General features: G+C 40.7%; 1 protein-coding gene and 1 long non-coding RNA gene across 2 annotated transcripts in view; one reads left to right on the forward strand and one right to left on the reverse strand.

Moving 5' to 3' along the window:
• Nucleotides 1–24,413, forward strand: part of NUDT3 (nudix hydrolase 3) — a 117,199-nt gene that overhangs the window by 65,996 nt on the left and 26,790 nt on the right. The gene's annotated exons all lie outside the window — the stretch shown is intronic.
• Nucleotides 712–12,288, reverse strand: LOC134735684 (uncharacterized). The gene is made up of 3 exons (XR_010119052.1): nt 12,244–12,288; nt 11,658–11,829; nt 712–859 (listed from the first exon to the last, which is right to left on the reverse strand). It is a non-coding gene; the product is annotated as an uncharacterized lncRNA (long non-coding RNA).

Genomic DNA, 24,413 nt, shown 5'->3' on the forward strand with positions numbered 1-24,413 from the left:
TTTTGTATTTTCATCTTTACCTTTTACTCAGCCTGAGCAGTTGTGAATAGAAAGTGGAGTGTAGGCTATCCTAGGATTTATCAGAGAAATAACATGCATTTTTAAAACCCAGAACTTTAATCACAAAATATATATCATTTAGTAGCAAAACTTTATGAATAATATATTAAGGATACTTTTGATCATTTCAACATAAGTAAAGCAGTTTGGGGAATTATGAGGAAGTAATATGGTCAGGGGTCTGCAGCTCATAAACTTGTCAGGAAGGGGACGGGCGGTTGACAGTAAGTACACCTCTGACAAGTTGGGTACAGCTGTAGTCCCAGCTACTTGGGAGGCTGAGGAGGGAGGATTGCTTGAGCCCAGCATCAAGGCTGCAGTGAGCCATGATTGCACCAGTGCATTCCAGCCTGGGTTACAGATCAAGACCCTGTCTGTTAACAAAAAAAAGTATACACAGATGCTTGAATTAGGATAATATACAATCTTTTTTGTACTTTCCGTTTTTTCATTCTACTAGGAACATGTATTATTTTTATAATCGGATAAAAATGGTAAGCTATAGTGGGCACTAGCTTAATCAAGTGATCAAACTAACTTGGCTACACTAATACACTAATGGTAGTTAAGTCCCAATGTGTATCCATACATCAAAACATCATGCTGTACGCCATAAATGTATACAATTTTTATTTGTCAGTTAGACCTAAATAAAGATGGGGATGAGGGGAAGACCCAGTGTGATTAGATCCTCTGATGTTTCAAGAGAAACTTGAAAGCTGGATTCTTGGCCGGGCTTGGTGGCTCACTGTGGGCGGAAGATTACCCAGGTGCCGAGGCAAGAGACTGAAGGCACAAACTGTTTCAGTATAATAAAGAAAATAGTTAGAATAAGAATTGTTATCATACAAATTAGATATAGAGATGATCGTGGACATTATCAATCAGCATAAGCATTATTAATCATTAGCTTTTAATATTACTGTTTGTTGTATTACTAATGTAACCAAGGAATAACTGGCGGATATAGGGTCAGGCGCTGAAGGGACATTGTGAGAAGTGACCAAGAAGGCAAGAGGTGGGCCCTCTGTCACGCCCGCATAAGGACTGCTTGAGGGCTCCTTGGTCAAGCAGTAACGCCAGTGCCTGGGAAGACACCCGTTACTTAGCAGACCGCAAAAGGGAGTCTCCCTTTCCTTGGAGGAGTCAGGGAACACTCTGCTTCACCAGCTTCTTGTGGGAGGTTGGATATTATCCAGGCCTGCCTGCAGTCATCTGGAGGCTTAAACCCCTCCCTGTGGTGCTGTGCTTCAGTGGTCATGCTCCTCGTCTACTTTCATGTTCCTCCCATACTCCTGGTTCCTCTTTGAAGTTCTTAGAAGATAGCGGTAAAAGAAATAGTTAAAGTCTTAAAGTCTTTGATCTTTCTCTCTTTTTTTTTTGAGACGGAGTCTCGACCTTATTGCTAGGCTGGAGTGCAGTGGCGCGATTTCGGCTTACTGCAACCTCCACCTCCCAGGTTCGAGCGATTTTCCTGCCTCAGCCTCCCAAGTAGCTGGGAATACAGGCGTGGGCCACCATACAAAAAACAAATAATTTTTTGTATTTTTAGTAGAGACAAGGTTTCACCATGTTGGCCAGGATGGTCTTGATCTCTTGACCTCGTGATCCACCTGCCTCGGCCTCCCAAAGTGCTGAGATTACAGGTGAGCCACCGTGCCGGCCTGTCTTTGATTTTTCTGATAAGTGCATAGAAGAAAACGCTGACGTATGCTGTCTTCCCTCTCTGCTTCGGCTACCTGTAAGGGAAGGGCCCCCTGTCCTATGATCATGTGACTTGCTTGACCTTATCAATCACTTGGATGACTCACTCTCCTTACCCTGCCCCCTTGTCTTGTATACAATAAATATCAGTGCACCCAGCCATTCAGGGCCACTACCGGTCTCCGCGTCTTGGTGGTAGTAGTCCCCTGGGCCCAGCTGTTTTCTCTTTATCTCTTTGTCGTGTGTCTTTATTTCTTACGCTCTCTCGTCTCCACACACAGGGAGAACACCCGTCAAGCCCTGTAGGGCTGGACCCTACATTTCACGCCTGTAATCCCAGCACTTTGGGAGGCCACGGCAGGTGGATCACCTGAGGTTAGGAGTTCAAAACCAGCCTGACCAACATGGTGAAACCCTGTCTCTACTAAAAATATGAAAATTAGCTGGGCGTGGTGGCGGGTGCCTATAATCCCAGTTAGTCAGGAGGCTGAGGCAGGAGAATTGCTTGAACCTAGGAGGCAGAGGTTGCAGTGAGCTGAGATCACGCCGCTGCACTCCAGCCTGGGCGGCAGAGCAAGACTTTGTGTCCAAAAAAAAAAAAGCTGGATTATCATGTAAGATCTTCTGATTTTTCAATGTGGGCAACCAGTTTAAAAAATCGGTTTTTAAAAATGTTACAGTAATATCTACATATGGATTAAAAAGACAACAACAGTAGTAGGACTGAAAGGCTCATAGTGAAAAACAACCAAAGTATGTGTTAATTAAATGAATGAGCTGTGTTCCGAATTTTAACTTTATTTTAAACTGTAAATTGATAAACTCCAACCTCTTAGAAGATAGTTTTTGTTTTTTTGTCTCTGAAAGCAAATAAAGGTTTTTAACCTTGGGAATATTTTACTGTTAAATAAAAATGTTAAAATTAGAAAGTGTATCTAGATGTAAATTGCTGTAAGTCAGGAGAGACCTGAGTTGCTCCCGTTTGTTTAAAAGCAGGCTTTATTTAGATGGCATTCTCGAACTTCCATTATTTAATTTTTAAAGGATTTTAAATCACATGAATATGAATTCCTAATAACAATGTACATGTATGGCCTATGGCCTATGGCTTTATCTTTAAAATCAGAACTAAAATAGGCAAATAATTTTTCTGTATGTTTGACATTATAGAGTTGGGGAGAAAATAAGCATAAATACTTATTATATACCAGCTATATTCAAGTTCCTGAGTTGGAAGCTACAAGGGACGGTGATGTGATAGATGCCACTTTCCCTAAGACAGATTATGTGTTTGTCAACATTGCCATGTCTGTCAGCACTACCGTGTCTTTATTTTTACTTGGTAAGAAGACAGATATTTTTAGCTCCTTTGGTCACAGCACTACAATATATAAGAATCATTGTGTCCTAGTACATTATATGTGAGGATCTTATTCTGATAATTTATTCTTTTTAAAGGATTTAGTGGGAAATGTGGCTCCGTAGTAAAAATTTCAGGAAAGCCTTTGTTCACCTAACATGAACATATATTTTTGTGTGAGGAAGCATCTTTATTCCGCCCTTCTAGGAAAACTCATACACAAAAATACAGCAAAAGAAGTTAAAAGCTTATCCTTAGAAAAATAATTTTGTCTGGGTGCAGTGGCTCACGCCTATAATCCCAGCACTTTGAGAAGCCCAGGTGGGAGGGTCACTTGAGCCCAGGAGTTTGAGACCAGCCTAGGCAACAAAGGGAGACCTTGTCTCTACAAGAAGTTTTTAAAAATGAACCGGACATGGTGGCTTGCACCTATAGTTCCATCTCAGGAGGCTGAGGAGGGAGGATTACTTAAGCAGTTTGAGGCTGCAGCAAGCTATGGGCAACAGATCAAGACCCTGTCTCTTTAGAAAAAGAAAAAAGAAAAAAAATTGATTATATAAAGTGATCAGAGAAAGCATATCATGTTTTAATGTAGAAGGTGGTATGAGGCAGTTTTACATTAGAAGACAGAATGAATCCCATAGATCTCTGGCATTACCTTTCAAGCCCTTAAGTAAATCGGTATTGAATCTCCTGTTTCTAGCAGCTGAAAACTCAGAAAGGGCCTTCCCTCTCAGTTACAGTTCGGGGATGAAGGCAAACCTTGACATAGACATAGCTTCCAGTGAAGGGCCTGGCTGAGATGCAATTGTGATGATTCCTGTGCTCAGCTTTTGCTCTGTGCTCACGTGGCCGAGTGTAATTCAACACTGGCCCCAGAGCCATATTCCTAGTAGAACTGCCTCTCTCTCTTTTCAGAGAAACGTCTCTGCTCTGAGGCTGTTACTAAATGGTAAATGGCTGCCCACTATGATTACTTCTAGAGTCATCCTTAATATGATTGACTTTTTAGTGACTGTCATTCTGGTGTTTGCAAAAATTCATAGTAGATACTATTGACTATATGAAAAGTGGTATTCATAATGTTATTACATATTTGTGTTAGTGACCATTTTAGTTTTAAATATATAGGTGCTTTTGACAAGACCATTAGAGTGATTTGTAACGTTTTAACCCTAAAAATGGAGACATGCTGGGTGCAGTGGCTTATGCCTGTAATCCCAATACTTTGGGAGGCCAAGGCAGGAGGATCACTTGAGGCCAGGAAGTCAAGATTACAGTGAGCTGTGATCATGCCACTGCACTCTGTCCTGGGCAACCAAGTGAGACCCTATCTCAGAAACAACAACAATAACAAACTATATAAACAAGGCTCTTATTCTGAAGGCTTTTTTTTTTTTTTTGGAAGCGTAGTGTCGCTCTGTCGCCCATGCTGGAGTGCAGTGGTGTAATCTCAGCTCACTGCAACCTCTGCCTCCTGAGTTGAAGCCATTCTTCTGCCTCACAGTCTCCTGAGTAGCTGGGATTAAAGGTGTGTGCCACCATGCCAGGCTAATTTTGTATTTTTAGTAGAGACGGGGTTTCCCATGTTGGCCAGGCTGGTCTCAAACTCCTGACCTCAGGTGATCTGTGCACCTCGACCTCCCAAAATACTGGGATTACAGGTGTGAACCACCACGCCCAGCCCACTCTGAAGGCTTTTAAGTGCTCCTTGTAAGCACTTAGTGATGCTATTAGTGTATTAGTGTAGCCAAGTTTGATCACTTGAGTAAGCTAGTGCCCACTATAGCTTACCATTTTTTTCTGTTCATAAAAATAATACGTGTTCCTAGTAGAATGAAAAGACAGAAAGTGCAAAGAAGATTATATATTACCCTAATTCCATGGCTAATTATTTTTTCCGAACTTTTCAATCATGAAAATTTTCAAGCATACAAGAAAGATTCAAAAATAATACAATAAACACTATACCTTCTTCTAAATATAATATCTTTTGACGTTTTGCATACTCGCTTTTCTATATTGTTACTTTTTTGGCTATTCCATTTGAATGTAGAGTTGTAGATAGTGTGACACATCACTCTTAAATTCTGTTCTTTAGCATGTATTTCTTTTCCTTTTCACTTTTTTCTCCTCTCTTCTCTTCTCTGTTTCTTGTTCTTTTTTTTTTTTTTTTTTTTTTTTTTTTGAGACAGGATCTCCCTGTGTTACCCAGGCTGGAGTACAGTGGCACAATCTCTGCTTACTGTCACCTCTACCTCCCAGGCTCAAGCAGTACTCCCACGTTAGCCTCCTGAGTAGCTGGGACTACAGGCACAAGCCACCACACCCAGCTAATTTTTGTATTTTTTGTAGAGACGGAGTTTCACCATGTTGCCCAGGCTGGTCTTGAAATTCTGGGTTCAAGAGATCCACATGCCTTGGCCTCCCAAAGTGCTGGGATTATGGGCCACTGTGCCCAGCCTGTCTTTCTTTGTGCCCGCCCACCCTTCCTCCCTCTCTTTCCTTCTTTCCATTTTAAAATTTAGATTTGAGGGATATATGTGCACATGGGTATATTGCATGTTGCTGAGGTTTTGGCTTCTAATGACCCTGTCACCCAAATAGCAAACATAATACCTGATGGGTTGTTTTTCAACCTCCCCCCACCCCACTTTTAGAATCCCCAGTGTTTATTGTTCCCATCTTTGTGTACATGTGTACCCAGTGTTTAACTCCCACTTATAAGTGAGAACATGCAGTATTTGGTTTTCTGTTTCTGTGTTAATTTGCTTAGGATAATGGGCTCCAGCTGTAACCACGTTACTGCAAAAGACATTATTTTGTTCTTTGTTATGGCTGCATAGTATTCCATTTTGTACTTGTACACTTTCTTTATCCAGTCCACTATTGATGGGCACCTGGGTTGATTCCACCTCTTTGCTATTGTGAATAGTAGCATGCATCTCTTTGGAATAAGGCCAGTCTCCTACATAACCAGATACCATTATCACATCTAAGGAAATTTGTAATAATTCCATTATATTATCCAGTATTGACTCTATATTCAAATGTCCCCAGTTATCATGAAATGTTTGTTATGTTTGTTTCCTCACTAGGCCTTAACCTAGGTTCACACATTACTGTTGCTTGTATGTCTTTTTAAGCTGTTTTATCATAGAACTATATTTCCATTCTTTCCATATGCCTATCCCCAAAGATACTGACTATTTTATAAGAGTCCAGGGGCCGGGCGCAGTGGCTCATGCCTGTAGTCCCAGTACTTTGGGAGGCCAAGGCGGGCGGATCACAAGGTCAGGAGATCAAGACCATCCTGGCTAACACAGTGAAACCCCACCTCTACTAAAAATACAAAGAATTAGCTGTGCGTGGTGGCGGGTGCCTGTAGTCCCCGCTACTTGGAGAGGCTGAGGCAGGAGAATGGCGTGAACCCGGGAGGTGGAGCTTGCAGTGAGCTGAGATTGCGCCACTGCACTCCAGCCTGGGCGAGAGAGCGAGACTCCGTCTCAAAAAAAAAAAAAAAAAAAAAAGTCCAGGGTAGTTGTCTTATAAAATGCCTCACATCCTGGTTTTGTTTGATTGTTTCTTCCTGGTTTCCTTTAACTTGTTTCCCCATCCTCTGTATTTCCAGCAACTTAGTCTAAAACAGTGCCATCCAATAGAACTTTCTGAAGTGAAGGAAAAGTTCTGTATCTTCGTTGTTCCGTATGGCAGCCACTAGCTGCCTTATGTGGCTAGTTAAACTAATTAAGGCTTTCTGGGCACACTGCCTATGGGATAGTTCTGCTTCACAAGAAGCAGTAAAACAACAACAAAAACAAACTAATTAAAATTAAATAAATACAAAATTCAGTTTCTTAGTTACACTAGCCACATTTCAAGTGCTCAGTAGCTACATGTATATCATGGTCACCATTTTGAACAGCCCAGGTTTGGAGGCTTGATTAGATTTAGGATAAATATTTTTGGTGAGTTACACATAGGTATGCTGTGTGCTTCCTGATGCTCATGTCACTTGAGGAGGTTCTAGTACCTGGGCGCCTTGGTGAGAGTGTAGTACTTACCCATGGAATGGATTGGGAAAGATAGTGGTGGTTGATCTTCCCTGAGATTTGCCACTTCTAAGCAGAGAAGAAATAATAAGTGAAAAATATATATATTATACCTCACTGATTATCAGATGAATGCAAATTAAAGCAAGCTGGTATCTTTTTTTTTTTTTTTTTTGAGGCGGAGTCTCACTCTGTCACCCAGGCTGGAGTGCAGTGGCGCGATCTCGGCTCACTGCACGCTCCGCCTACCCGGTTCAGGTCATTCTCCTGCCTCAGCCTCCCAAGTAGCGGGGACTACAGGAGCCCGCCACCACGCCCGGCTAATTTTTGTATTTTTAGTAGAGACGGGGTTTCATGGTGTTGGCCAGGATGGTCTCGATCTGACCTCGTGATCTACCCGCCTCGGCCTCCCAAAGTGCTGGGATTACAGGCATGAGCCACCGCGTCCGGCCGCAAGCTGGTATCTTGCTCTTACTAGATTAGCCAAGATTTTAAAACTAATTCTATTAATGATGAAGGAGACAACACATTATTATTATTTTATTATTATTATTATTTTTTGAGATGGAGTCTCGCTCTGTTGCCCAGGCTGGAGTGCAGTGGTACGATCTCGGCTCAGTGCAATCTCTGCCTCCCAGGTTCAAGCGATTCTCCTGTCTCAGCCTCTTGAGTAGCTGGGATTACAGGTGCGCACCACCACGCCCAGCTAGTGTTTTGTATTTTAGTAGAGATGGGGTTTCACCATGTTGCCCAGGCTGGTCTCGAACTCCTGAGCTCAGGCAATCCACCTGCCTCGGCCTCCCAAAGTACTAGGTTTACATGCATGAGCCACCGTGCCTGGCCTGAGACAGCACGTATTATAACCTTAAGGATGTCTGTGCTATCTCAGACCCTATGTGCCAGTCATTCTAACTGCTTTCCAGGACCCCAAACATCTGACATAATGCATGCGGTTCCCTCCTATCCCTCCTGCTAGAAACCATGCCCTATCCTTTTGCCACCTAGAGACACCTCTTTGGGTTTTCAGCTTAGTCACTACATTCTATCAAAGCTTTTATGACTTTCCATGCTGATATAGAAGTGCTTTTTTCACCATCTCATTGTAATGTAAATTTCAAGTGTGTTTTTCCTGTATATTTAATGTGGACTATTTATTTATTTATTTTGAGACAGGGTCTCACTTTGTCCAGGCTGGAATAGAGTGGTGTGATCATATCTCACTGCAGCCTCGACCTCCTGAGCTCAGGTGATCCTCTCAGGTGATCCTCCCACCTCAGCCTCCTGAGTAGCTGGGACCACAAGTGCATGCCACCACGCCTGGCTAATTTTCTTGTATTTTTTGTAGAAATGGGGTTTCACCATGTTGGCCAGGCTGGTCTCGAACTCCTGGGCTCAAGAAATCCACCCACTTTGGCCTCCCAGAGTGCTGAGATTACAGGCATAAGTCACTGTGCCCAGCCTAGTGTGGACATTTTAAAAGCAGAAAAGTAGGCTGGGTGCAGTGGCTCATTCCTGTAATCCCAGCACTTTGGGAGGTCAAGGTGGGCAGATCACGAGGTTAGGAGTTAGAGACTATCCTGACCAACATGGTGAAACCCTAGCTCTAAAAATACAAAAATCAGCTGGGCGTGGTGACAGGCGCCTGTAATCCCAGCTACTTGGGAGGCTGAAGCAGGAGAATCGCTTTAAACCTGAGAGGTGGAGGTTGCAGTGAGCCGAGATCACACCACTGCACTCCAGCCCAGGCAACCATACAAGACACCATCTCCAAAAAAAAAAGAGCAGAAAAGTAAAAAGAACAAAATTTAAAATTTTCATGCTCGCCACTGGTAACATTTTGATGTATTTCCTTCTGTGTGAGTTTTCGCCTATGAACAGCCCTTCCTTGTTGACTGTGGGCTTTTCAAGAGTATTTTCAAATATTGGATACAGAAGTGAACTAGGAGGTTCATGTAAATTATTAAAAAGGAGACAGAAGTTTCTCTTTACTGTTGTGATGTTGACACATATATATATATGTTTTTGTCTCAGGTTCCCGGCTCCTAACTGTCATAGCCTTTTGGAGTTAACAGTCTTTTGTTATAATGTTGGAGCACTTTAGGCCTCAGGAGCAGGCCTCAGAAAACAGAATCTCTGTCTCTGACTTTCTCCTGCCCTCCTTTTACCTGCCCAAGGCAGGACTCTGATCTTTCCCCGCCTTTCTGATTGTGAGTCACAAGATCCTCATTCCAGAGAAGGTCATGCCCCATATGTTAGAGGAAAAAATCCTGCACAGAAAGGCCGAGAAGAATCTGAACAAACAGGCCTTGGCTAGGTTTTCCTACTCAGTCGATTAGTATTAACTCATACCCTTTGTGTTCAATCACATTTCAACATGGTTGTCCAATCATGCCTATCCAATGAAGTCTCCATAAAAGGCCTAAGAGGACAGAGTTCAGGGAGCTTCTGGGTAACTGAACACGTGGAGGTTCCTAGAGAGCAGCACACCCAGGGAGGGCATGGAAGCTCTGTGCAGCTTCCCCCAACCTCGTCCTGTGCATCTCTTAATCTGTATGGCTTATATTCATTGTAATATACTGGTAAATGTGAGTTTCCCTGAGTTATATGGGCTGCTTTAGCAATTGAGCCCAAATAGGGGGTCATGGAAATTCCAACTTGAAACTAGTCGGTCAGAAGTTCCAGAGGCCCGGACTTGTGACTGGTAGGAAGGCGGGAGTTGTGGGACTGAGCCCTCAACCTTGGTTTCTGGGGCTATCTTCCGGTAGATAGCTTCAGAATTGAGTTGGATGACACCCTGCTGGCATCCACTGCAGAACTGATCCCTGCTTGGTGTGGGAGAGGAAAACCCCCACACATTTTGTTACAGAAGCCTTCGGTGTTGATTGTTTGGTGTGAGAGCACAGAAAAAACATGGTTTGAGTTTTCCTTGCCTCACAGCTGTCATTTTCTACCATCCCAGCACCTTTTTTTTTTTTTTACTGTCCCAGCTCTGTTTTCCTAGAAGAGCCCTATCTCTCCTCTCTTGCCACAGGCTTGGACACATTGACCAAATCTTCTGACTTTCTGTGTCTTTTGGTTATATCTTGTGTTTTGGTTATATCTCACCCCAGCATTTTCACTTCTAAGTATATGCTGAGAAGTGCTTATTTATGAGCACAAAGAAGCATGTACAGGCTGGGCATGGTGGCTCACACCTATAATCCTACCACTTTGGGAGGCCACGGTGGGAGGATCATTTGAGTCCAGGAGTTTGAGACCAGCGTAGGCAACATAGTGAGACTTCATCTCCATTTAAAAAAAAATTTTTTTTTTTAAAGAAGCATGTACAAGAGGTTCATCACAACTTTATTTGTAATAGCAAAAAATTAGAAACAGTGTAAGTGTCCACCGATAGGAGAATGGTTGTGTCAAATATGACACATTCATGTTTTTTATTACCATCCAGCAGTTTAAAAATAATATAGGAAATCTTTATATCCCAACATAGAGCGTCCTGTAAGACATATAGTTAAATGTTTGTTGAAAATAAGGTTAGTTGGCAAGCGTGATCCCATCTGGGTAAAATAAAATGTACGAAAACATATTTGTGTGTGTTCATATATATGTAAATATATAGAGTGGAATCTGGCAGGGAAAATATTAAACTGATTAGAGCGATTACCTCTGGGGAAGGAATTGGGACTGGAAGGAAGCCATGGAAACTTTTACTTATCTAAAGTTTAAAAAATTTTTTTACAACCCCATCATCTTTTCCAGAGTCTGGGCAGAAATGTGAAGCAATCGAGCAGTTGTAAAAGTTAGTATTTAAAGTGCTTAAGGATACAGCCACCCTTTCCCCCAAGAATTCTAAAGGGATATATTTGAGCTTAGAAAAGTTAAAATTAGAATTGCTGAAATTCCGTTCTATATTGTCTTCTCCTTGGGTACAAGGAAATGAAAGCAAAGATGTCTCTGGGGGCAGATGGCAGAGCTTCAGTTAGGTTTTTGCTTTTGATGCAAGTTTATTTTCAGCTTTTAAACCTGACCTTGCTATTCTTAGAGTTTTAATTTAAATTAAAATGTTTTGTTTGTGAGGATAAGATGAGTTGGGAAAGAGATGGTTCACATGGAGATCATTGAGATAGCTGACTATGTTTCCAAAGGACTGGGTTAATCTTTAAAGGGGTAAAAGACACTTTGACTAGAAGTAACCCATGAAGAACTATCAGATATGTTAATCAGCCTGAGAACTAGAGAATATTGCTCTTGTATATATTTATGTGACTTCTGTTGGTGATGCTGATTTTTATGTATTGAGACATGATGAGTTATCTGTTGCTACCTAATAAAACTTAAAATAAGGATAATCATTTGTTATCTCATACTTTCTGTCAGACATGAATTCAGACAAGGTACAGCCATGTACCATGTTGTCTAGGGCGTCAGCTAAAAGAATCAAAGGCTGAGAGCAAAATACTGTGGGGGGAGAAAAGCTTGAATACCTTTTTCCAGCAGGCTTCCAGTAGGTTTTTCTCCTACATCTGCGTTGTCTTTGCTCATTTTTCCCTCTCTCTCCACCTCTTAACATTAGATGCCTTGGGATTCAGTCCTTGGTCTTTTTTTTTCTTTGTCTGCTTCTCGTTTATTCCTTGGTGATCTCTCCCAATCTGGAGGCTTTAAATACAGTAGGTAGGTGGTTGGATTAGTGGGTAGGTAGGTAGTTGAGTGGATGGTTGAGTAATCTATCCCTAACCACTGCTGTTCTTAACTTGCCTACTTGGTATTTCTATTTGAATGTTCAATAGCCATCTGAAACTCTCACTATGTATAAGCCTTGATTCTACTGCCTTCCCCCAAACCTGCTTCGCCAGCAGTCTTCCCCATCTCCGTAGTGGCAATCCATCCTTTAAGTTACTTAACCCAAAAACCTAGAAGTCATCCTTGATTTTTGTTATTTTCTTACACCTAATATCTAGTTCATCAGCAAATCTTGTTGGCTCTACCTTCAGAGTACGTGTGTCTAGATTTCAGCCACTTCTCACCATCTTTTTCACTATCCCCCTGGTCCAAGCCACCATCACCACTCACCTCGATTCCTTAGCTACATACACCCACTGCACCCTTGCCTTCTTCAGTCTACTACTTTCAACACAGTAGGCAAAATGATCCTGTAAAAAGAAACCAGGTCAGATCATGTCACTCAAAGGTTTTCTAAGCTGAAGCCCTCAGATTGGCCTATGATCTGTCTCCCTCTGGGACCTCAGCTCTCACTCCCCTCTCTTTCTCACTGTGCTCCAGCAATACTGGTAGCCTCCTTGCTGCTTCTGTAATACCAGGCCTTTTCCCTCTTAGTGCCCTTGTGATTGCTGTTCCCTCTGCCTAAATTACCATGGTTGGAAATACAGTCTTACATTAAACCTGGAGGATAGAGGCTTCATCTTGTTGCTTTTTAAGTGCCTTTTATTGGTGAAGAAATGCCGTGGTACTGAGGATGGGAAATTAAGTTTCAAATAACAGAATGTGTTTATATACTAGAAGTAGCAAGTCCAAGCATTCACACCTATGCCAGATGAAATACTGTTTTTCATCCATCTACCTGCCATTCTTGCTCATTTATATCTCTTCCATATGAAGCAGTCCTGTCCTTTAGACGAGGTGGAAATTTCTAGGAGACTCTCTAATGCCACTAAAGTGTTCATTTCATTTGGCTCCATTTTTGTTCCTCTTTACTACCTTTTGTGATTGAGGGGGAATTAGAGGGCAGTCTGGGATGCCATCTGAATAACTGATTCTGTCAGTTAAGAGACTTGGTAGGGGTCCACATCAGGCCCTAAAATAGATAAGGTTTTGGTTTCAAAATCAGCCATAAAAACACTCTCAAAAGAGCCAAGTTTTTGGGCCAGGTGTGGTGACTCACACCTGTAATCCCAGTGCTTTGGGAGACTGAGGTGGGAGGATTGCTTGAGATCAGGAGTTCAAGACCAGCCGGGGCAACAGATAGACCTGTCTCTACGAAACAAAGTGAAAAGAGCCAGGCTTTTGAAGTGGGTTTCTAGAGTGGATAGTAAGGCAGTCAAAGAGGAGAAGAGATTGTTTTTAACCAGGATGATGAGAGCTCCTTCATGACATGCTTTATCGGAGATTTATGAAATCAGGAAGAAAGACAATCAGCTATTTATGGCCGTGTAACTAGCAAAGCTCTGGGCGTAAAACTGAATGAGGACATCACTGAGAAAATCCTTAAACTTGAGAAGCCTAAGGTAGTATGCCTGTTGTATATAGAGACTGTGATATTAAGTGGAATTTATATTTATGGGGTCATAGAATCACATTGTTGAAAGGATGTCAAGAGGTTATCTAGTTTAAATCTATACTTTTGGTCAAGCAGAAACCTATAACTGCATGCCTTCAGTTTTTCTTTTGAATACATACTTATAACAGATATGTCTGTACATGATCTAAATGAGTAAACTTTTTTTGAGACAGGGTTGTGCTCTGTCTTAAAAAAATTTTTAATGAAATAAATTACCTTTAATGCCATTGAATAGTGAGATGCCACTACATACCTATTAGAATGTCTAAAATAAAAAATGATGTCATTTAGCAGATTGAGAATAAGAAAGGTAGATGCAGCTTGTTGCTGCTTTCAAATAAACCGTTCATCTCTGGTGAGTGAATAGAATAGATGTGATATTAAATGTTTCAGAAAGAACAAGACCACCTTTGTAGTGGTATTTGGCAAAGTTGAATTTTTTTGTCATTTCAAACTGAAACTGCCAGTTCTGCCTTTAAAATGAAAGCTAGAAAATTGAGGAGGCTTTCAGGTAATAAGAGAACCAGAATCACTTAAGACTTGCAAAACCAGTTTTTCTTAAGTGTTTGTTCCCCCCACTCCCTTTTTAAAGCTGGTCCTTAATACGGATTTTTCAGGTAGTCTAGAAGGAAAAGATTTATGTAATACCCGTGTAGTAACTGCAAATTCAAAAAATAATTTAATGTTCCATTTAAATAAACTTATCTCCCCTGCAGAAGGTGTCCTGATTTATTTTCCCAGCAGCGGAGATCAGGAGGTTGGTACCTGTATATGCTTTAAAATCAAAGACACCTAGGTTCTAATCCTGGTGCTGATGTTTAACTGCATAGTATTGGCAAATTATTTATCATCTCTAGATATCAATTTTCTTGTCTGGAGCATAGATATCATGATATAATACCTGCTTCACAGGTAGACATTTAGTAAGAACTCAAATGCTAGGTATTATTATTACTAGAAAAACAGACTAATTTGCCCTGAATCACACAGTGACTTGTGACCTGAACCCTCAGGGGTGTCTCCCAAAGCCCTGGGCTTTCATCTTCTCTTTTCTCCTCCCATCACCCTATTACCGTTGTCAGGAGAGAGACTTCATCCTGTTGCTTTTTAAGTGCCTTTTATTGGTGAAGAAATGCCATGGTACTGATGTTAAGTTACATAGTTAAGTTATATAGTTACATATAAGGTATATAGTTAATGAACTATATAATGAACTGTATAATGAACTATATAAATAATTTTAGGTTCCTTTATGTAGTTAGGAAAGAAACTACTTTTGGCATTAGGGTTTAATTTTTTTTTTTTTTTGACAGAGTCTCACTCTGTTGCCCAGGCTGGAATGCAGTGGTGGGATCTTGGTTCACTGCAGCACCCACCTTCCAGGTTCAAGTGATTCTTCTGCCTCAGCCTCCCGAGTAGCTGGGACTGCAGGCGCGCACCACCATGCCTGGGTAATTTTTGTTGTTTTTTTTTTTTTTTAGTAGAGACAGGGTTACTCCATGTTGACGAGGCTAGTTTCAAACTCCTGACCTCAGGTCGTCCACCCACCTCAGCCTTCCAAAGTGCTGGGATTACAGGTGTGAGCCACTGTGCCCGGCCTTATATTTTCAGTAGAGATGGGGTTTCACCATATTGGCCAGGTTGGTCTCAAACTCCTGGCCTCAAGTGATCCACCTGCCTTGGCCTCCCAAAGTGCTGAGATTATAGTCATGAGCCACCGCCCCCAGCCAGGGTTTAATTTTTTTATGCTCACACTTTTTTTTTTTTTTTTTTTTTGAGACAGAGTTTCACCCTTGTTGCCCAGGCTGGAGTGCAATGGTGCAATCTCGGCTCACCACATCCTCCGCCTCCTGGGTTCAGGTGATTCTCTTGCCTCAGCCTCCCGAGTAGCTGGGATTACAGGTGTGTGCCACCATGCTTGGCTAATTTTGTATTTTTAGTAGAGACAGGGTTTCTCCATGTTAGTCAGGCTGGTCTCGAACTCCCGACCTCAGACGATCCACCTGCCTGGGCCTCCCAAAGTGCTGGGATTACAAGCGTGAGCCACTGCGCTTGGCATAATTTTTTGTATTTTTAGTAGAGATGGGGTTTCACCGTGTTAGCCAGGATGGTCTCGATCTCCTGACCTTGTGATCTGCCCACCTTGGCCTCCCAAAGTATTGGAATTACAGGCGTGAGCCACTGCGCCCGGCCTTAACTTTTTTTTTTTTTAAGCCGTTTTAGGTTCACAGCAAAATTGAGTGCAAACCACACAGAGTTCCCATATACCCACCGACCCTACATGTGCATAGCCCCTATTATCAACATCTCACACCACAGCAGTACATTTGCTACGGTCAATGTACCAACACTGACACATCATAATCACCCCGAATCCCTAGTTTTCATAAGGTTCCCTCTTGGTGTTGTACTTTCTTTATATTTGTGGAAAGGCATAATGACATGTATCCAGAATTATAGTATCATACAGAATAGTTTCACTGCCCTATAAAAATCCTCTGTGCTCTGTGTATTCATTCCTCCCTCCCCTAAACCCTTGACAACCACTGATCTTTTACTGTTTTCATACTTTTGCTTCTCCTAGAATGTCTTATAGTTGGAATATACAGTATGTAGCCTTTTCAGATTGACTTCTTCCGCTTAGTAATACGCATTTAAGATTCCTCCATGTCTTTATTTTATTTTTCTGTTTTTTTCTGAGACAAGCTCTCGCTCTGTCACCCAGGCTGGAGTGCAGTGGTGCAATCTCAGCTCACTGCAAGCTCCGCCTCCCAGGCTCAAGCAGTTCTCTTACCTCAGCCTCCCTAGTATCTGGGACTACAGGCCTGTAGTCGTGCGCCACCATGCCCAGCTAATTTTTGTAGTTTTAGTAGAGAAGAGGTTTCACCATGTTGGCCAGGCTGGTCTCGAACTCCTGACCTCAGGGTGATCCACCCACCTCAGCCTCCCAAAGTGGTGGGATTATAGACGTGAGCCACCATGCCCGGCCCCCTCCATGTCCTTACATACATAACTTGATAGTTCATTTCTTTGAGCACTGAATAATAATCCTTTGTGTAGATGTACCACACCTTATTTATCCATTCACCTACTGAAGGACATCGTGGACTCGGACATTGCTTCCGAGTTTTGGCAGTTATTAATAAAGCTGCTATATAGTAATCAAGACAATGTGGTTTTAGTAAGAGACACATAAATAAATGGAACAATAGTGAGCCCAGAAATAGACCCACATTGATATGCAAGTTTTTACATGGACATAAGCTTTCACCTCCTAATTTAGGTAAACACCAAGGAGTGCAATTGCTTTATATGGTAATAGTATGTATAGTTTGGTAAGAAACTGCCAATGTGGCTGTATCATTTTGCATTCTTTCCAGAGAGCAAGTAAGAGTTCCTGTTGTTCCACATCCTCACCAGCATCTGGTGTTGTCAGTGTTTTAGATTTTAGCTATCCTTTTTTAAATTTTATTTTATTTTATTTTATTTTATTTTATTTTATTTTATTTTATTTTATTTTGGTAACGAGTCTCACTCTGTTGCCCAGGCTGGAGTGCAGTGGCAAGATCACAGCTCACTGCAACCTCCACCCCCCAGGTTCAAGCGATTTTCCTGCCTCAGTCTCTCAAGTAGCTGGAATTATAGGCGCGCACCACCACACTCAGCTAAATTTTTGTATTTTTAGTAGAGATGGGGTTTTGCCATGTTGGCCAGGCTGGTCTTGATCACCTCAAGTGATCCACCCGCCTCAGCCTCCCAAAGTGCTGGGATTACAGGCATGAGCCACCCACACCCTGCCAATTTTAGCTATCCTAATAGGTGTTTTCTATTTTAATGAAGTTCATCTTGTCAATTTTTTCTTTCAGGTATTCTGCCCTTGGTTTTGCATCTAAAAATTCATTGCCAAACCAACGGTCATCTGTATTTTCCCCTGTGTTATCTTCTGGGAGTATTATAGTTTTGTGTTTTACATTTAGGTCTGTGATCCATCTTGAGTTAATTTTTTGAAGGGTATAAAGTTTGTGTCCAGATTGATTTTTCTGCTGTGGATGGCCAGGCAAAAACGCCAGCATCATATGTAGAAAAGACAATTTTTTTCTCCATTGTATTGTTCTTATTCCTTTGTCAAAGATTTGTATATTGTATTGATGTGGGTCTATTTCTGGGCTCGCTATTGTTCCATCTATTTATTTGTCTCTTGCTAAAACCATACTATCTTGATTACTGTAGCATTATAGTAAGTCTTGAAGTTGAATATCCGTTCTCCAACTTTGTTCTCCTTTCTTACTGAGTTGGCTGTCTGGGCTTTTGCATCTCCTTATAAACTTTAGGATCCCTTTTTCAATATTCACAAAATAACTTTCTGGGATTTTAATTGGGATTGTGTTGAATCTGTAAATCAAGTTGGGAAGAACTGACAAATTAATAATGTTGAGTCGCCCTATTCATTAACATGGATTGTTGCCATTTATTTAGTTTTTCTTTGATATCTGAAAGTTTTGTGTTTTTTCTTATATAGATCTTGTACATGTATGTTTTAAATTTATACCTAATTATTTCACTTTAGGAGGTGCTAATGTAAATGATATGTTTTTAATTTCAGATTCTACTTGTTTATTCTTGGGATGTAGAAAAGCAATTGACTTTTGTATATTATCCTTGTATCTTGCAGCCTAAAAATAAGCTAATTGTTTTAATTTCACATTTTTTTTGTCAATCCTTTTGGATTTTTAAAAAATTAAGATCATGTCATCTGCAAATGAATACAGTTTTGTTTTATTCTAGTTTCTCACCATTAAGCTTCTGGTTTCTCACCATTAAGCTTCTGGTTTCTCACCATTAAGCATGATGTTAGCGCTAGTTTTTTGTACTTAATTCTGTATCAAATTGAAGAAGTCTCCCTCTGTTCCTAGTTTGCTGAGAGATTTTTTTTTCTATGTCCAACTGTGATTGGAGGTTGAGAGTTTTTTTTATCATGAGTAGGTATGATTTTGTTACATGCTTTTTCTGCATCTGTACCTGATCATGTGACTTTTAGCTTGTTGATGTGATGGAATACATTAATTGATTATTGAACATTGAACCAGCCTTGGGAGAGATAAATCCCACTTGGTTGTAAGTGTAATTATTTTTACACATTGTTGGATTTGATTTACTACAAGATATTGGTCTGTAGTTTTCTTGTGATGTATTTGTCCTGTTTTGTTATTAGGGTAATGCTGGCCTCACAGACTAAGTTAGGAAGTATTCTTTCTTCTAAAAGAAATTGTAGAGAATTGGTATAATTTTTTCTTTAATTTGTAGAATTCACCAGTGGCCCATCTGGGCCTGGTGCTTTCTGTTTTGGAAGGTTATTATTATGGTTGTTGTTGTTGTTGTTGTTATTATTATTTGAGACAGAGTCTCACTCTGTCGCCCAGGCTGGAGTGCAGTGGCATGATCTCAGCTCACTGCAACCTCCGCTTCCCAGTTCAAGTGATTCTTCCGCCTCAGCCTCCAGAGTAACTGGGATTACAGGCATGTCCCACTGCGCCCGGCTAATTTTTGTATTTTTAATAGACACAGGGTTTCACTATGTTGGCCAGCCTGGTCTTGAACTCATAACCTCAAGTGAGCCTCCTGCCTCGGCCTCCCAAAGTGCTGGGATTACAGGCATGAGCTACCATACCCTGCTTTTGTTATTACTTTTGAGACAGGGTCTTGCTCTGTCACCCAGGCTGGCGTGCAGTGGCACAAACATAGCTCACTGAAGCCTCAAACTCCTGGGCCCAAGCAGTCTTCCAGCCTCAGCCTACATGAACAGGCCACTATGCTCAGCTAATTTTTTTATTTTTTGCAGAGATGGGTCTCACTGGTTTTGCTCCTCCTTGTCTCAAACTTCTGGCCTCAAGCAATCTTCCCACCTCAGCCTCCCAAAGTGCTAGGATTACAGGCATGCACCACCGCACCCAGCCAGTTATTAATTATTGATTTAATTTCTCTAATAGGTATAGGCTTATTGAGATTGTTTTTTCTTATGTGAGTTTTGACAGATTCTACCTTTCTAGGAATTGGTCATTTCATGTAGGTTGTGAAATCCATGGGCACAGGGTTGTTCATAGTTTTCTTTTATTTTCCTCTTTTTTGTTCATGACATCTTTAATGATGTCCCCTCTTTCATGACTAATATTAGTAATTTGTGTCTTCTTTTTTTCTTAGCCTGGCTGAAGACTTACCAATTTTATATGATTTTATTTTTATTATATATATATATTTTATATTATTATATATATATTTTATTATATATTTTAAATGTATACTTTTAGGCTTTTTAATTTTACTGACCTTTTAAATAACCAGTTTTGGATTATGTTCATCCTCTCAATTGATTTTCTGTCTCAATTTCATTGACTTCTGTTCTAATTTTTAACTATTTTCTTATGCTTACTTGGATTTAATTTGCTCTTTTTCTAGTTTCCTAAGGTAAAAGCTTAGATTATTAATTTTAGATCTTTCTTTTCTAATATATGCATTTAGTGCTAAAGTTTTCCTCTAAGCACCATTCTCACTGCATCCCACAAATTTTGATGTTATATTTTTATTTTTATTCAAAAATTTTCTTGAGATTCTGCTTTGATTCATATGTTATTTAGAAGTGTGTTGTTTCACCTCCAAATATTAGGGGATTTTCCAGCAATCTTTCAGTTATTGATTTCTTTCTTTTTTTTCTTTTTTTTTTTGAGATAGGGTTTCATTATGTTGCCCAGGCTGGTCCCGAACTCCTGAGCTCAAGCGATCCTCCCATCTTGGCCTCCCAAAATGCTGGGATTACAGGTGTGAGCCACTGTCCCCAGCCAAGTTAATTGATTTCTTAACTCCATTCTGGTCTGAGAGCATACATTTTTATGATTACTGTTCTTTCAGATTTGTTAAGGTGTGTCTTGTAGTTCAGAATGTGGTCTGTCTTGTTGAATGTTCCATGTGAGCTTGAGAGTAATGTGTATTCTGCTGTTGTTGGATGAAGTGGTCTATAGAGGTCACTTATGTCAATTTGATTTTCTGCCACCTAGATCTGCCTGTTTCTGATAGAGGGGTATTGAAGTCTCCAACGGTAATAATGGATTCATCTACTTCTCCTTGCAGTTCTGTCAGTCTTTGCTTCATGTATTTTGATGTTCTGTTGTTAGGCATATACACATTAAGGATTATTATGTCATCTTGTAGAACTGACCCCTTTATCATTGTGTAATGTTTTTCTATTCCTGATAACTTCTATGCTCTGAAGTCTGCTTTTTCTGAGATTAGTGTAGTTAGTTACTCCTGCTTGCATTTGATTAGTGTTAGCATGGTGTGTATCACCCTCCATCCCTTTACTTTGAAGGTATGTGTTTTTATACTTAAAGTGGGTTTCTTGTAGACAACATATTAAACATATTGGATGACTCTTGTTTTGTGATGCACTCTGACAGTCTGTTTTTTTTTTTTTTTTTTTTTGAAAGAAGATCTCACGCTGTCTCCCAGGCTGGAGTACAGTGGTGCAATCAGTGCTCACTGCAGTCTCGACCTCCCAGGCTCAAGCTGTCCACCCATCTCAGTTTCTTGAGTAGCTGTGATTACATGTAGGCACACACCACTATGCCTAGCTAATTATTTATTTCTTGTAGAGAGAGGGTGTTCCTATGTTGACCAGGCTGATCTTGAATTTCTAGGCTCAAGTGATCCTCCCACCTCTGCCTCCCTAAGTGCTGGGATTACTGGTGTGAGCCACCTGGCACCTGACCTATCTTTTTTTTTTTTTTTTTTTTTTTTTGAGACAGAGTTTCTCTGTGTCTCCCAGGCTGGAGTGCAGTGGCACGATCTCGGTTCACCACAACCTCTGCCTCCTAGGTTCAAGCCATACTCCTGCCTCAGCCTTCTGAGTAGCTGGGATTACAGGCATGTGCCATCATGCCCAGCTAATTTTTTTTTGTATTTTTAGGAGAGATGGGGTTTCATCATATTGGCTAGGCTGGTCTCAAACTCCTGACCTCAAGTGATCCATCTGCCTCAGCCTCCCAAAGTGCTGAGATTACAGGTGTGAGCCCCTGCACCCAACCCTGTCTTTTAATTGATGTATTTAGACCATTGATGTTTAAAGTGATTATTGATGTAGTTGGATTAATATCTCCACGTTTGATAGCTTTTTGTCCATTGCCGCTTGTTCTCTGTTCCTGTTCTTCCATTCTTTCTCTGCCTTTTATTGTTTTAATTGAGCATCTTATGTTATTTCATTTTTCTCTTTTGTTCTTATCCTTCATTTTAATGGGTTCCTTGGAAGAAGAGATAATATACGTAGTCTACCACTACATTTTTTGTTAAAATTTTTAGAGACAGGTTCTCCCACTGTTGCCCAGACTGGAGAGCAGTGGTGCAGTCATAGCTCACTGCAGGCTCAACCTCCTGGGCTCAAGCAGTCCTCCCACCTCGCCCTCCTGAGTAGCTAAGACTACAGGCGTGCCACCATGCCTGGCTAATTTTTTTTATTTTTGTAGAGATGGGGTCTCGCTTTGTTTCCCAGGCTGGTCTTGAACTCCTGGCCTCAAGCCATCCTCTTGCCTCGACCTCCAAAAGTGCTGGCATTGCAGGCATGAGCCACCATACCTGGCCTCAACTTTTAAGTTTTAGAATCTTTTATTATTGTTATTATTTTTAGAGACAGGGTTTTGATATGTTGCCCATGCTGGTCTTGAACTCCTGGGCTCATGCAGTCCTGCTACCCAGCCTCCCAAGTAGCTGGGATTACAGTTGTGTACCATCACACCCAGTGTTTCAGAATTATATCTCTTTTTTCTCCTTTGACTTGAAAATAATGATATAAATGTTTTTGCTTCTCTAAGATACTACACAGGACTATCTTGCTTTTAATAGACCCCTCTTCACAAATTGCGCATAGGCCACATTGTTGTAAATTCACTCATTTCTGTGTATAATTTATCTCAAAAGCTAGTAGCGTTTAAAAAAGAATTGCTCCTTAGTCAAGGAACTGATATTTTAAATTGACTAATTTAAAGATATTTTGCTGTTAGCACACTTTTAGTACAAATAACTACCCTAAATTATTTTTTAACCACTTTTTAACAACTGGAATTAAAGATATCTTTTTACTCAGTTTAGTGGTCTGTGTTATAATACACTGAATGGTACCCATTGACAAATAGTAAGTTTAGTGGCTAAGTGTACAGATTAGAATGTGCCCTGTTAGAGAGAATATAGTACTGTATTTGAGCTGGTTTGTGTTGGAACCCTGAATAGAGGTGGAATTACTGGGACAGGAGCCAGTCGCCTTCTGTGAAATGAACTGAGTCCAGAAGAGTCTTCCAAAACAGTTGTGTTTGCTTTCCCATCCAGCTCCACATTCCAGGAAAGGATTTTTAGTCATTAGGAAATATATCCACAGCTTACTTTCCATTGACTTCAATATAATTAACAGTGGTTTCAGCAAACACTAAATGCAACCCTTGCCTCTGGAGATTCCACAATCGTTAAACTACCAACAGCTGCTGGATTTAGAAAAATCTAACTTATCTGGCCTTGTTGCCACTTAACAGCTTTCTCTTAATTCCATGGACTTAAGAATACAAGCTGCTTATCACAAAGCTTGCTACACAGGAAGTAAATTTAAGGACTGCCAAGACAGTATGGTAGTCATGAACTTATGTACACCTAGTAAACCTCCATCAATATAAAGTAAAAATTATCAGAGTTATGGGGAAAGTCGACAACTCAATAGCCATATTGAAGACTTCAAAACATCTCATTTTGTGCTTGATGGTCCCTATGAAGAACAATAAAATCTCATTTAGAAAGTGATTGAAAAAGTGGCAAACAGAAAAATAGATGTTAAATAACACCATTAACAAGATTGAGCACATAGCTGTGTTGAGAGATAAGCTTCCACCCAACAAAGAATACGTAATTTTTTCAAGCGTGCATGGAAGGATAAGAACATAACCACGGGCCGGGCGCGGTGGCTCACGCTTGTAATCCCAGCACTTTGGGAGGCCGAGGCGGGCGGATCACGAGGTCAGGAGATCGAGACCACGGTGAAACCCCGTCTCTACTAAAAAAATACAAAAAATTAGCCGGCCGTGGTGGCGGGCGCCTGTAGTCCCAGCTACTCGGAGAGGCTGAGGCAGGAAAATGGCGTGAACCCGGGAGGCGGAGCTTGCAGTGAGCCGAGATTGCGCCACTGCACTCCAGCCTGGGCGAAAGAGCAAGACTCCGTCTCAAAAAAAAAAAAAAAAAAAAAAGAACATAACCACATGTTAAGTTGTACAGGAATGGTTAAAAATTCCAGAGCATCAGTATTATAGACTGTATATACTCTGATAGAATGCAGTAAAATTAGAAATCAACAACAGAGCCAGCTTGAAAGAGAGAGAAACATAGGTTTGGAAACAAAAAAATGTTCTAAATAATCCATGAGTTAAAGCACAAATCATCATAGAAATAAGCAAATAGAGCTGAAGAGCTGTGAAAGCACTTCACATCATGACTTATGGGATACAGCTCAGTCAGTTCTTTGATGCTTAGATGCTTATATTAGAAAGTTAAATGGACATTAAATAAATTGAGCAATCAACTCGAGAAGCTGGAAAAAACAAGAGCAAGCCCAGAGGAAGTAAAGGGACAGAAATAACAAGGAAAGGGGTAGAAATTAATAGAAAAATAGAAATTACCGACAAAACCAAAAGTGGGTTATTTTTATTTGTCTAATAAAATAGATAAATTTCTGGCAAGACTGATAAATAAGACGACAGAAATAAATGAAGAACAAAAAAGGGAAATAACAGATTTATAATAGAGGTTTTTAAATTATAAGAATGTTACAAAGAGCTACAAACAGATTTGAAAACTTTCATAGAAAATTTCCAGAAAATCCTACCCAAATTTTCTTTTAAAATAATTCAGGCTGGGCATGGTGGCT

Source organism: Symphalangus syndactylus, chromosome 23 (assembly GCF_028878055.3).
Source record: "Symphalangus syndactylus isolate Jambi chromosome 23, NHGRI_mSymSyn1-v2.1_pri, whole genome shotgun sequence".
NCBI classification, from domain to species: domain Eukaryota; kingdom Metazoa; phylum Chordata; class Mammalia; order Primates; family Hylobatidae; genus Symphalangus; species Symphalangus syndactylus.